The sequence below is a fragment of the Callithrix jacchus genome, chromosome 7 (genome assembly GCF_049354715.1).
Source record: "Callithrix jacchus isolate 240 chromosome 7, calJac240_pri, whole genome shotgun sequence".
Lineage (NCBI taxonomy): Eukaryota > Metazoa > Chordata > Mammalia > Primates > Cebidae > Callithrix > Callithrix jacchus.
In genome coordinates, this window is record NC_133508.1 from 106271393 (window position 1) to 106286907 (window position 15515).

The window sequence follows — 15515 nt, forward strand, 5'->3', positions numbered from 1 at the left end:
TAAAATTACAAAAAATTAGCTGGGCACGGTGGTGCGTGCCTGTAATCCCAGCTACTCAGGAGGCTGAGGCAGGAGAATTGCCTGAACCCAGGAGGTGGAGATTGCGGTGAGCCGAGATCGCACCATTGCACTCCAGCCTGGGTAGCAAGAGCGAAACTCCGTCTCAAAAAAAAACAAAACAAAACAAAACAAAAAAAAACATACCCAAGACTGGGCAATTTACAAAACGAAGAGGTTTACTAAACTCACAGTTCCACCTGGCTGGGGAGGCCTCACAATCATGGTGGAAGGTGAAAGGCACATCTCACATGGTGGCAGACAGGAGAAGAAAGCTTGTGCAGGGAAGCTCCCATTGTTAAAACTATCAGATCTTGTGAGACTTATTTACTGTCACAAGAACAGCCCACCCTCATGATTCAATTATCTCCCACCAGTTTCCTCCTACAACACAAGGGAATTGTGAGAGTTACAATTCAAGATGAGATTTGGGTAGAGACACAGCCAAACCATATCACCTTGGTTGCCAGTGCAGGATTCACATGATGTTTTGGTTCTTCTTGGTGGGAGCCTCCAACTGCTGCTGCTTCTAGTTGACCATCTTAACCCTGCCCCTCCAGTTTTCTTTAGAAAAACAATTTTCCCTCTCCACCTCCAATTTCTACCAAAGTCACAACAGGGACAATTTATTGGCAAAATTTATTTTAGTCTTATTATACTTGGCTTGATTATTTGTATAGTAGTGTGCACCAATAATAGTTATGGGCTATATAGGCTCTTTTAAAATTGGCTTTGCTGGACTTTTTTCCATAAAGAATTTTAAGTTAGACTTTTAAAAGCCTCTTGAACCAAGCCAAAAATTTATCTATGCCTGCAGATACCTGTATGAAATGGGTAAATTCCTCTCTTTTCGAGGTTCTAAAATAACTTGGGTTTCCTTGGCCTGTCAGAAAGTGACATTCTTTACTTACCACAGGAATTTTGTAAAGAAATTATATTATATAAAGGAAGTATCAGAACAGTCTTTTCAAGAAGCCTTCTCTCAGCTCCATAAAGTCAACGTCAATTCTTAAACATAGTCTGGTCATATCTGAAAATATGACATTTCAGTCAAAGCCTTGGTAAAATAACCAGTGTTTTCTATTGTGTCCTGTTGTAAAATAGAACAAATACTTACTGAACTTATTCAAATAACTCTAATGCCAGAAATTAAGAATATTCACACCTAGGTGATGAGATCAGGTGTATCCCAAACTTCAGGGTTACTCGGGCTAGAAATATGCACATGTACCCCCTGAATCTAAAGTCAAATTTGAAAAAAAACTACTCAAAAATATTATTCTGAAGAAATCAGATGGAGAGAAAAAGATATGCTTTAAATTTTCCTTATAAGAGTAAGTATACTTTGCCCAATTTATTGTAAGTTATAAGTAGCCCAACAGATAAAAGTTCATGACTCTGGAAAATAAAATGTAAAAATAATCAGTACATTTCACATTGTAAAAGTAAAAAAAAGTTTCGTCCTCTATTATTTCAATCTCATGTAATTAACTGTTGTTCTGCTCCATATCCGGTTTGGAATCCTCATAAATGGATCAGCTTTTTAATTAAAGTCTCAGAAGATTTTTTCTAAGTCCAATGGCATAATCTCCAAATTTATCAGAAACCTGTACTCAACAGAAGTTGTCAGAATCCTTTCTATGATTTTCTTTAAAAAAAGCAAATTTTGGACTGTAGCTGATTATAATCCATTTTTTGAGAAGAATCAAAGTAAAACAATAATTGCTTTGAATGACATAAGTCTTAGAACAACCATAATTAAAAACAAAACTGACAAGGGAATTTGGTTATTTCCGTGACACACAACAATTTATTATAATAATTATAATTATTAACTATAGCATATAGTAAGACATCAGAATTTTAGGAATTTCACGCAACTGTGGGACACATGTTAATAACATGTTTTAACATTTGCCCCACTGTACTGGTACTAATTTACTGTATTAGTTCGTTTTCATGCTACTTATAAAGACATACCTGAGTCTGGACAATGTACAAAACAAAGAGGTTTATTGGATTCCCGGTTCCACCTGGCTGGGGAGGCCTCACAATCATGGCGGTAGGTGAAAGGCACGTCTCACATGCTGGCAGACAGAAGAGAGCTTGTAAACCACAGAAAATTAGACATCAATTTATATTTGACAATGTTTCTTATATAATTTTAATACTCTGATTATATTTCTCTTGGACTTTCAGGGGTCCTAATATCGAAACTGTTTATTTGAGGTGAAAAAGATTAAATTCAGAATCTGAAGTAAGATTTTGAAAAATTTGTCAAATATCAAAAGTCTAAAAACTTGATATCACAAAATAGTATCACAGGTCACTGTAAAATAAGTCTTTCATTTAGCCAATGTGATTATTCAAAAGGCAAAATCCTTTACTCTTTTATAGAGAGAAGTCTTAATTTTCCAAAGAATCAAAATATATCGGAAGGCAAACTGAATCTATCTTCTTCTCTTTCCTTCTTTTGTTTGTAGCTTACTCAAAAGGTAAACAAAAATATTTTATTATCTCTTATTCTTACATGAAAATCTCCAAAGAAAACCCAAATTTCACTTTTACAGTCATGTATTATAATTCTAAAGTTAATTGTAATAAAACCTAATAAATAAATACATCCTTAATCAGTTTGAATACGAGGTAATACGAGGTAATACGGTTGTTATATAAGGGGCTGTTCCCACTCCGCTCAGAACTTATCCTTCCTGCTGCCCCTGAGAAAGGCGCCTTTCTTCCCTTTCACCTTCAGCCATGATGGTCGGGTTACTGAGGCCTCCCCAGCCATGCCGAACTGTAAGTCAATTAAACCTCTTTCCTTTATAAATTACCCAGTTTCAGATAGTTCTTTATAGCCATATAAACAGACTAACACACAAGGTAAGATTACTATGAACCTTTCTAACCCTTTACAATATTTTCCATTCTCTTTTTCCAGCTTTCTATACATTGTTTTATCATTCTTTTTATTTATTCCATTGAAAACAATCCTTAAAGTTTCTAAATTAGGCAAAATTACATTTTCTTTAACAAAATATTACATCATTATCATGTCTTCTTATAATCTTTTTTAATGAAAAACACTTCTTACTTTTCTTACACACTGTATATGGAATTGTTTCTCTCAGATCTAGTACTTTTAATTACATATATTAGTTACAGTGTTAATTGTTAGTAACCTTTGTTTTTAGTGAAAAACTTAGAAGGTAAATACTTTTTAAGAGGCAGAGCCCAGGACAAGGCACAGAACTTAGATATAAACAGAAGTAAGATTTGTTTTGTAAACTTTAAGCTATTTTCTTCTCCTTCCTAAAAGTTTTTACAGGTTTAGGTGCACAGAGGGAGATGCTCTCACAAATGGAGATTTTGTTTATAGATGCAAATTTATTTTATAAAGAGGTTCATAATAGCCAGATATATGTCAGAAAGTTGTATTTTGGCTTTTTAACTTAGCTTGTATCTTAATTACATTACTGGCTTCCAGGTGGAGCCCTTTAATGAGAAGAAAGAAAGCCTGCAGTTTATAGTACTAAATATTTAAATGTGAAAAGCAGGCACAGGTGGAAGGGAGAACACCGGTTCCTCAAAATTAGGGATCCCATTTTTTTTTTTTTTTGAGGCAGAGTCTCACTTTAGTAGCCCAGGCTAGAGTGCAGTGGCGTGATCTTGGCTCACAACCTCCACCTCCCAGGATTCTCCTGCCTCATCTCCCGAGTAACTGGGACTACAGGTACATGTCACCATATCCAGCTAATTTTTGTATTTTTAGTAGAGACAGGGTTTCACCATGTTGGTCATGCTGGTCTTGAACTCCTGACCTCGTGATCCACTCACCTCCACCTACTAAAGTGCTGGAATTACAAGTGTGAGCCATCGTGCCTGGCTAAAGGTTGTATTCTTTGGTTTCTTTTTTGTATTTTTTGTTTTAAACAGACTCTCATTCTGTTGCCCAGGCTGGAGTGCAGTAGCACAATTTCAGTCACTGCAACCTCTGCCTGCCAGATTCAAGCAATTCTCCTGCCTCAGCGTCCTGAGTAGCTGGGATCATAGGCACCTGCCACCACACCCAGCTAATTTTTGTGTTTTTAGTAGAGATGGCATTTCACTATGTTAGCCAACTAGGTCTCCAACTCCTGACCTCAAATGATCCACCCACCTAGGCTTTCCAAAGTGCTGGAATTATAGGCCTGAGCCACCAGGCCTGACCTCAGGGATCCCATTTTTACATTAAACTCTGGGACCCCAAAATAGGGAAACACCATGGGTCTAGAGAGTGCAATGCTTCCACTCTGTGGAATTTCCCAGAGGCTGGTGGGCAATGCATTGCCAATCAGCCCTCTGTAATCACCTCATTCCCCAGAAGTCTTATCCTTCAGTGGGGAGTGTCTCTATAGCCTCTAAGGGTCTCCAAATCAGGCTTTCCTTTTCCAAATGTACAAAGAGACAAGTAGCTCACTGTGGTCCTAATCATTTATTGCAAACAACTGTCATTAGCCGCCTCTCTCTAACACAGTGAATAGTTCTATTTTCCACATATTTGTGAAACCAGAACTCTAGCCCAGAGCATCTGTTGACATTCTTCGAAAGTAGAATTTGGAAGAATATATTCTGAAGAAAGTTCCTAAGAGCATAACTTATGCAGGAATATATGAAGCAAACCAAACATAATATATGGTTGTGTTCGATACAACATCCTCTTTTGTGACTAAGTAATTGTTCCACCTTACCAGATCAACTGCAGCAGCACACAACATAATGCAGTCATTTCTTTCATTTAAAATGCAATAGGCTGCACGCAGTGGCTCACACCTATAATCCCAGCACTTTAGGAGGCTGAGGCAGGCAGATCACAAGGTCAGAAGGTGGAGACAAGCCTGGCCGACATAGCGAAACCCTGTCTCTACTAAAAATACAAAAATTAGCTGGGTGTGGTGACAGGCAACTGTAATCCTAGCTATTTGGGAGGCTGAGGCAGGAGAATTGCTTGAACCTGGCAGGCAGAGGTTGCAGTGAGCCAAGATTGCACCACTGCACTCCAGCCTGGGCGACAGAGCAAGAATCCATCTCAAAAGAAAAAAAAAGCATTTGAAATCTCTTTTTTGACTGTACTCAATTACCATCCCAATTTTCTGACCCCCTGTTCTGCTCATCTCATTTAAAAAGTTTTGTCTGTTGTGCTGTGTTTTGTGCTGAATTGTGTATCCCCTCTGAATTCCTGTGTGGAATCCCTGAATCGCTAGTACCACAGAATGACTACATTTGGAGATGGGACCTTGATTAAGTTAAACAAAGACCACTGGGGAGGTCCTAATTCAACCTGACTAGTGTCCTTAATGTGGAGGAAATTTGAAACCACAGAGAGACGGTGAGGGCATGTGCGCAGAGGAAAGACCAAGTGAGGATACCATGAGAAGGCAGCCCTCTGCAAGCCAAGGAGAAAGGCTTCAGGAGAAACTACCTAGGAGTAAGGAGACCTCAAAACCCCAAAGGTAGACCAGAATGTCTACATAGACATCTGTGTAGAAAAGTGCCAGCACTCATTTTTCTTTCTCTATTCAAAGTTTCACATAATGTCCAAAATATATCTTGTAATTCTGTGTAAAAAGATGGAACACAATCTGGGATTCTTTTCAAATTTAAGAATTATGAGTCAATAGAATTAGTTTTTGATATGGAAGTGCAGTATATATATATATGTGTGTGTGTGTATATATGTATATGTATCACACACACACACACACACACACACACACAGAGAGAGAGAGAGGGTCTCACTGTTACCCAGACTGGAGTACAGTGGTACGATCATGGCTCTCTGTAGCCTTGACCCCCTCCTCAAGGGTCAGGCGATGATTCTAACTCTGCCTCCTGAGTAGCTGGGACCACAGGTGAGCACCATTACACCTGCCTAATTCTTTTGTTGTTTATTTTTCAAGACGGGATCTTCCTATGTTGTTCAGGCTCGTCTCAATCTCCTGAGTCCCACCTTGGCCTTCCAAATTGCTGGGATTCTAGGGATGAGCCACCATGCCCAGCCTGAAGTACAGTATAATATAGTTTAATAAGAGCATATAACATAGAAATTGTAACAGTGTCTCTTTATTCATTTGAGGAGGGAGACAGTGTAAATAGGAAGGAAGGTGTTTTAAACTCACACCGTAAGAGGGATTTTAAGGAATTTTTTATATGCAGCACTTTCTCCTGTTTACAGCCATGTGGTTCACATGGCTATGGACCAGAGGGTTTGAAGTGTCCCAGAGGAACAGCCTTCAGATTAAACAGAGACAAAAACAAACACCAACAAAAAAACACAGGCTGCTAACATATGCAGGAAGCCTACGTTTTTCAGTGGGCTTTGGAAGCAGCAAATCTCAGTGACATTGATAATAAATATGCTCTTGAAAATGAACATTAGGTATTAGAAGAAGGAAAGGCTGGACATTTTGCAAATTTTAAAAAGGGAATTATAGGCAAATGGTCAAGCAAGTGTAAAGCAGGACCCAGAATTAGGGAAGCCTAAATTCTATTTTAACTAGTGGTTTAGTACAGTTGGAACATAGTGTGGGGGTGAGGTTTTCAATATGCTTTGATTTATAAGATAATTTTTAGGTTGTTGCAATTACTGGCTCTCTCCAGTCTTGTAAGCCAAAAGTGGACCAGAGTTTCCCTTTTCCTGGTATTGCATGAGAGATTTTGGATACTAGAGTCTAAACGTCTGTCAAGGAAATGGATTAAAGTTGCAGGAAGGGTTTAAGCTTAGCTTTGGTAAAAGGTATAGTATAAAACCTGACAGATAGGCTTTGAGTTCAGGCAAACTAGGTTCATATTTCAGCTCTGTGACTTGCTAGCAGGATTATTTTTGGGAAGCCTAAATTCTGTTTTACATAATATAGAGATACTGCCTTCCTCACCAGGTGGTTGTTAGGATTAAGTAAAATTATGTATGGAAAATATTTAGCACAGCACATCCTATGTAATTAATGTTTGGTAAGGATAAATGATGACATTAATGTTGACAACAGCAATGATTGAAACAGACCTAGAAGGGAGATCTTAGGAAAAAAGTTTTTTGCTTCAAAAAATGGACAAAACAGACTAACATTTAAGTGAACCATCTTAGTTTCTACACAGCTTCACCAGCAAGAATGTGCTGGAGTACTGGAACTTCTTGCATAATAGAAGGGAACTGGAACTTAGGAGAGTAAGAAAATATAATCAACTTTCTGCTTTTGTACTTGGGACATAGCACAGTTCAGAATGCTTTTCTCTTCCTCAGATGGCCAGCTAGTGTCAAAAGATCAGTGCTGATCTCAGTGAACTCCAACAAGCTTGATTCCAGAACTTTAGAATGCCACAATACTCATTTACTTCATGAAGCCAGTAACACAGAGAGAAATAGTCTCAATGGATTGTCAAGAATGAAAAAAGAAAATGCATATTTTTAAAAGTTCTTTTGGGCTTAAAAAATATTTCTCTTGCAGAGATATTTCAGTTCTATAGGGCTAGTCAGGTCTTTTACTAGAAAGGATGTACAAATGCTGTCAGAGGAAAATTCCTGCTGCTCTTTGTTCTAAATTTCACCATCACTCTTTAAGACTATGCCCCCCATGGAAATGTTATATAAGGCCATCATTTTTCCTGAATTGTTTATTAAAACAGTTTTTGAAATAGTTGAAGATTTTTATCTATGTTACCATCATCAATACCATGTCAATGAGCTATTTTCCTGCTGATCTTCTCAGGCTCTAAAGCAAAGCTTTCTATTCCATAATATGCTCTGACTTCTGAGATGATTATATTTTATGCTGGCTTGTGGTATAAACTTTCAAAGCCACCAGCTGAGTTGTCATTGTAGTAAAGCTGATTCCTTGATTGATACACAGTGTCTGAGATGGCTTTGTTCTCTTGACTTCCCACTGGTTAACAGATTACAGATAAGAATAAAAGAAAAGGGTATAAAACCAAAGCAACACTGGGGGCTCTAATGATATCAGAGGTTTCCTTCTCTTTGAAGAGAGCATTATTATTTTAAAATGATTGGATCATCCTAATATGTCATGCTGTGCAAGTCAACTAAACACAGGGGCTTTGGAAAGCTTTCTTCCTGATCCTGGAGTTCATCTAATTTTTGGCTGCAGAAAATCTATGTCCTGAGAAATTAGATGTCTGGAACAGTCTTTAATCTTAGTGGATGGCTTTGATTAAAGACAGTGAAGTGCTGCTCAATTGTGAGGAAAAATACAATTTTCTTTATAATGCAGGGAAATAAAGGTTTTTTTTTTTAATTTTTACTTTATTATGTAAAGGAAGTAATGTTGGCCTATTAGTTTGTAGAAAAGAGATAATACTTTCCATTTGCTCTGCTTAAATTGTGGCCGCTTTGTTTACTTTTCTTCCACAATGGAAGAAAATTGACGTATTGAGACATTCTTTGGGAAGTATACAGGACATCTAGAGTTAGCTCCCATTCTTTGTATACTCAGCCTATCAAAAGACTCAGAACTAGGCCTTGATCAGTTAACTAATTTTTCTCTCTTGGAAACTTCTCTGAATCTATTTCTATGTAAAACAAATAAAATTGGTTTTCCTTTAGAAGATAAATATTCACTGTACTATTCAGCGTTATGACTTCCTAGCTGCCTATTTAACACTCTTCTACAGAAATGAAATTTCTGCCTCTTCGCTACCCTCTCAACTTCTTCATGGTGCAATAGCCAGGTGAGTTTGAGAGTTAAACACTTTAGATTTAAAATTACTGAATCCCATCTGTGAGCTTTTATTCCTAATGAAATGCACTGATAGATCTTACACACTTGTCTAATGCAACAGCTATTTGGTGAAAGAAGTCAGCATGCAGATGTATCCTCTAACAAGGAGAACTCAGACAAACCATATCATATTGTGTTTGAATTGGTATAGAGTGAGATTATCACAGAGAAAATGTATAGTCTAATTCAAACAGCCAAGGAGTAGAGTTTGAAACAAAAAATCATTAGGCTGAACAGCATTCTGCTTGACAGTAAAATTTGAGTTGTTTCATACTCTTGAAGGATTTTTTTTAAAGAAAACTTCTTTTAAGTTCAGGATACAAGTGCAGGTTTGTTTCATAGGTAAACTTGTGTCATGGGGGTTTGTTGTACAGATTATTTCGTCACCCAGGTATTAAGCCTAGTACTCATTGTTATTATTTCTGATCCTCTCCCTTTTCCCACCTTCCACCCTCCAAAAGGCCCCAATATGTGTTGTTCCCATCTACGTGTCCATGTGTTCTCATCATTTAGCTCCCACTTATAAGTGAGAACATGTGGTATTTGGTTTTCTGTTGCTGTGCTAGTTCGCTAAGGATGATGGCCTCCAGCTCCATCCATGTCCCTGTAAAGGGCATGATCTCATTCTTTTTTATAGCTGCATAGTATTCCATGACGTCTATTTATCAGGTCTATTATTGATGGACACCCAGGTTGACTCCATGTCTTTGCTATTATGAGTAGTGCTGCAGCAAACATACACATGTGTCTTTATAATATAACACAAACAACTGTCAAGCTGAGAGCCAAATCTGGAATGAACTATTCGCAATTGCCACAAAAAGAACAAAATACCTAGAAATACAAATAACTAGGGAGGTGAAAAATGTCTACAAGGAGAACTACAAAACACTGCTCAAAGAAATCAGAGATGACACAAACAAATGGAAAAACATTCCATGCTTATGGGTAGAATCAATATCATGAAAATGGCCATACTGCCCAAAGCAATTTATGGATTCAATGCTATTCCTATTAAACTATTGTTGACATTATTCAAAGAATTAGAGAAAACTACTTTAGAATTCATGTAGAACCAATAAAGAGGCCAAATAGCCAAGGCAATCCTAAGCAAAAGAACAAAGCCGGAGGCATCCCGCTACCCCACTTCAAACTACACTACAGGGCTACAGTAACCAAACAGCATGGTGTTGGTACAGAAACAGACACATAGACCAATGAAATGGAATACAGCATGATATTATCTCATCAGACAGTTTCACCTTGTCTATTCAGTCCCATTGTACCAGGCTTAGGTATTCCAGACCCAATAAAGGAAACCAGAATATGTCACCCTGAAATATACTGTTTAACATAGACAAGGCAACCTCTGATATTTTTAACTAAAGGCAGTTAAGAAGCAGCAAAGGGAGAGAAGCTCCCTCTATCCTCCTTTTCTTCCTAAAGACTGGATAGAAATTCTCCTTTACTGGAGACAGTTATCAGCCCAGAGATGGCACCAGGGGAATCTGCAAAAAGCCTTACTACATTAGTTTATTTTCATAAATTTACCTTCCCACATTTTCCTACCTCTGGAAGCCTTAAGCTGCTTTCCTTTGTCCTGTTAGTTCTCTAAAATTTATTGTTCTTTGTTGAAGGCCTGTGTAAGCCAGAGTTTTAAGCCAGTGCTTTGAGTTAACTTTCATTGAAGTTTCTTCGATGTGATCTGCACTGCATGTATTTGTAAGTCTACTTGTTTTTCTCTTGTTAATCTGTCTTTTGTTACAGGAGTCTGTCCCAACTACAAACTTAAGAGAATTGCCGAAAACACCCCTACACCAACTTAGAGCCAATCTATTCAGTCTCCATTGCTAGCAGATGAGACTGTTTGTTCAGGGGCTAATTATAATGGTAGAAAACACTTTGTTTTCTTAAAAGCAGACCTGAGGGGCTCTGACTCCTTCAAATATGCTTATATCCTTCAAATAGGCAATGTACTGGTCTTATTTGTCCTGGTAGGAGAGGTATGCAGCTGATCCCTCTGATCTATCTCACTAACAGTGCAAAAAAAAAAAAAAAAAAAATGGGTGGAATTTTTATCTTTTACCTTGGAACCAAAGTTTCACAGTGCTAGTGGGCATGAGGACTGTGACAGATAGCTACTGGTAGATAATATGGAGCCAACACATGAATATTTCAGAATAGCCCACTCTAGCTGAGGAGGCAGAATAGCAAGGCATAAGATAAAGTGGAGCATCTTTAGTAAGAAAAACCTTCCCTTGGTTCTACTGGTCCCTCTGGGATTAGATTCCTATGATGAAGCATATGCTCTGTTAAACTCTGTTAATTCTTTTGCCCTGTGTCTCTCATGTAAATAACAGTGTCATTTATAGAATGCCTAACCATGGTGCATAAACAGGTACTGCATACATTAATTTAAAGTCCCTTCTGTTAGATATTGGTATCATATCCTTCCTGTTTTACAGATGAAAACTGAGATTCAAGAGATTAAGTAATTTTCCCCATTCACACAGCTAGTGTATATGCATTAGGATTCAAATCCACATGCATCCGAGTCCTGTATTTTAATTACAATACAAACCTGTCCCATTTCTTTTCTGCTTTGGCAGTTCTCTTTCTTAGGAATTCTCAGGTTTGATTGTCAAGTTTCTATTCAAGAGCAGAATTCTGCCTAGAGCCTCCTCACTAAAGAAGTACTGTATACTTGTGTTTCACTAAGACAAGGACACCAACTTACAACTGGTACTAATGGCTTGACCACAGGTTCCCAGGCAAAGTGACAATGCCAGTGGACCGACTTTTTTAAAGTAACTTTGGATAAATAAATAGTATCAACTCTGTGACCCTGACTGAGCTTAAATTATTCTCAAGCATAATGTTTAATAAAAGACAGAGACATAGAGATACTATCTAATTTTTGTAAGCTGACACACTGCTGGATCTGTATTAGGTCTAGGCACATGTTTCGGACTCTGGGAGCTCTAGATATAAATATGTTATATTTATAGCATATCTGATATACTACAGTATTCTATACTGGAATAGATCTCAAATTACTGATGTTCGGTGATGATACATATTCCAAGCCTCATAGGCCTTAGGCCAAGACATGAATGCCATGTATTCCTATTATGCTGTTTATGATAGGAAATGCAGTATTTTTTTATTTTTAACTCAAACCAACAATAAGAAGAACCTAAGGAGATGGGGAAGAGAAAAGAGATAAAGACACTAACTAGCTGAGAATAGACAGTATCTGTGAAGTCTGTCTCCAGACATGAATCCCCTGCCTGTGATTCTTTCTTGTTCCAGTAGGGCCCATTTGAAGCTGCTAAAGAGCAGATACTATGCCTAGGAAAGCAGGGCTTCAGGCCTTTTGAATTTAAAAACACATTCTGGTTTCTTATACTCGATTAGCAGCATTCTCCTTTTGGTTGACTAAGGGCGAGGCACTGATGGAGAGGTGAACATTAAGAAATTTAAAATATAATCCCTAACTCAAGAAGCCCAGTTGAGGCAGACAGTGGGGGAATGTTTTAGATAGGTATAGTGTTTAACATAAACACTTGCAAAAGGTTGAGTGCCAGAATTGTGGGGTGAAATTTCAGAGGAAGGGTAAAGCATGTGGTCTCACACACTGTATTCTAGCCACAATAACAGCTCATACGTATAAGTGAATTTTTCAGAGGTCCTACAAGTGAGAGTGTGTGTGTGTGTGTGTGTGTGTGCATGCATGCATGCACATAGGTGTGTAACTTTTCCCCATCAACCCAACAATAATAAGCTTTAAGCTTTTAGAGTTTATTATTGGGTTAAGATACGTGGTTTTGAAACCCACTTTTACTACCTTGTAGCTGAATTATGTTGTCTAAATTTTCTGTTTATGCCACTATCTCCTTGTCTATTAAAAATCATTGCTAATTTTAAAAGGGCTTATTGTATTAAATGTGAGAAGTAAATGAAATAATGTATATAAAGCTCTCAGTGCAGAGCTTGGCATATGGAAGATTCAGTAAGTAATACCGTGGCAGATATTGTTGATTGCTTACTTAATATTCATTCACTCCTTCATTGCTGATGAAACTCCAGATTAAGGAGCAATGCACCCAGATAGATGCTCACATTTCCGTCTCCCTTGAGCCAACAGTTACCACACAGCTTCATTGCTTGCTTCTGTGTCCTTCGTTGCTTGGTTCTGTGTGCAGCTGTGCCTAACTGTGGGGAGTTTTCACTTTTCTATGAAAAGGGGACACATTTGCCTGGCATCATTTGTTTCTCATTTTTCTTTCCTTGAATGTGAATCTAATGTCAGGAGCTGAAGCTACCATATGTGATCCAAGTGTTGGGGCTCAGAAAATGGTACCCTAAAATATGGCACTTTGGCATACTGAGTACTTTGAACTAAAGGAGATGGGAAGGCCTTAAAAGCAGCCTCAAAAGCAAAGTCTCTTTCTGACCTTCTCCTGCTCTCTTTCTCTCTTGAAGTGAGTGGTAGAATTCCTCTTGCCTAAGGTGGGTCATAGAAACTAGAACCCTCTTCCCCAAAGCAAGCCATAAAACTTAGATCACTCTTTTCTCTTCCCTCTTAAAGAACCGCATTTCAGTGGGGTCCTGACCCATATCTGGGAGGAAGAAATTCTACAGAAACCCAGAAGAATCTGAACAGACAGCCTTACTAGGTTTCTCTCTCAGTCTTTTACCACTCAATCATGCCTTTTTTTTTTTTTTGTCTAATCACATTTCAATGTCGTAGTCTACTCTTCATCAAACCTAAGCATAAATATAGATGGTTTTCCCTGTGTCTTTTGGTCTTCATTTCTGAAGCCTCCTGTGTCACATAAAACTTTGATTAAATACATTTGTTAAGCTTTTCTCTTTTTAACCTATCCTTTAGTATGGGAGGGTCAACTATAGCACTTATGATGGGTAAGAAAAGTTATCACATCTTTCCTGCCCCTACAGATTCTGGTACCCAGTGTGGGGTGACTGAAATGAGCTTGGGACAACTGATAAAAAATCAACAACAACAACAGCAGGAACATTTTTTTTTCAACCAAGGTCATCTCTCCTGGATCTCTGCCTATAGTGCCCAATTAAAAATAGAAGGTAAGAATTTCTTTTTGTCCCTTCCTTCACAAATTCAGATTAGCAGGAAGATATCATTTGTTTGGATTGTGTCTTTTGTGTAAATCTGATTTGGAAGTACATATTTGTTATTGATCTTTTCCCTTCCAGAGACAGCCATTTCTTTCCTATTTGTCTTGTTCTATGTTCTGAAGATTTGGTTTTATGATCAGTAAGAATATTCTCTCTGGTCTCTGGCTGGGGGTGAAAGTATCAGCTTACTTCAAGGCAGCCAGTCCATATAGGCTGAGAGCCTGAATGTTTTTTGTCATAGTGCCAACTCTCAGGGAAATTTGTCTTATTAGAGATTCCAATTCATAAGGGGCTTGGTTTGTTTTTTTGGTTTTGTGTTTTATTTATTTATTTTTTTTAATTTTTTTTTTTGGTCTCAGCCTTCATTGCTTGGTTCTGTGGCAACAAAGGTCTTTGTTTCTTTTGAGTGTCTTGGAGGATGATTCTGGATCTTGGGAAGACTACATCTTTTGCACCCTCTTTTCTGGATATCTTCTTAATCCTTGGTTAAGTCATAAAAGAGTTATTGATTTTGGTTCCAAGTCATTTGGTAGGTACCTCAGTTTAAAAGAAAAATCCACAAGTAGTTGCTGATTTTTTCTGGCTGAAATATGAAAATAAAAGATTTGAAAAATTTTTTACTTTGCTTTTTTTTTTCTGAAGAACTCTGTGGTCAGAAGTCTGATTAACAGCATTTTTTTTTTTTTTTTTTTTTTTGCCTTTCTGTTTGGTCTATTGGATATTGCTTCTTCCATGGGAACTTAGTTGATGGAAACTCCTCTTGTTGAATCCCTGCTAACTATAATCTCAGCCCTTCTGCCTGTTTTCTTTCTTGCAGGCATGATTTTTTTTTTTTTTTTTTCTGAGGAGAATGTATAATATCACTGGCTTTTTTAGGGGGATGGGAAAAATCTAGCCTAAAAGCAGAATGCATGGTAAAAGATGAATTAATTGCTTGATGCATGTCAATTGCAAAAAATAAAAAATAAAATAAGAGAGAACAGTGTTTAACTTTTTAGTTTCTGTGCATCTGTGACTTTTTGATACTTTGATTTGTCAATAAGAAAAATAACAAGATAGCATCTAGCTGTATTAGTAATAAAATTTTCATGAACAGTTCAAGCGTAATTGTTAAAGATGAACTAGATGAATGTGAGATAAAAGTTTATAAGTAAAATTTTCAATATAATTATGCTTTGTAACATATGTCTACTTAGGAATAACTTCAAAAATCTTTTTTGGTAACTTAAAACCTTAATATGAGACTAAGTAATATATATTTACTTCATGCCTCAGTAAGGTAAGATACTAAAATATTAAGTGCTAAGCATAAGTTTAAGTTTAAATATTTTGGCATCCTGTTTTTATGTGGTGTAGAGAGCTAAATATATCTGAGTCTGTTAATAAGCATGAAAAATTGAGGAAACATCTTTCTGGAAATTATAAAATGGTAAATGCTGATATAAACCAATTTACAATACTTGCTGGTTTTCATTAGAAATTAAGATTACTAGAGTTAAAGATTATAATTAACCTATGTCATTAAGCTAC

The 15515-nt window shown here is 37.3% G+C and overlaps 1 long non-coding RNA gene across 1 annotated transcript in view; it reads left to right on the forward strand.

Annotated features, from left to right (window-relative positions):
- The window catches only part of LOC118142979 (uncharacterized), a 97841-nt gene extending 83666 nt beyond the window's left edge, over positions 1 to 14175 (forward strand). The window contains exon 4 of the long non-coding RNA XR_004726979.3: positions 13791 to 14175. This is a non-coding gene — a long non-coding RNA (uncharacterized LOC118142979). The remainder of the gene's footprint in view (positions 1 to 13790) is intronic.
- Positions 14176 to 15515: the final 1340 nt, after the last annotated feature.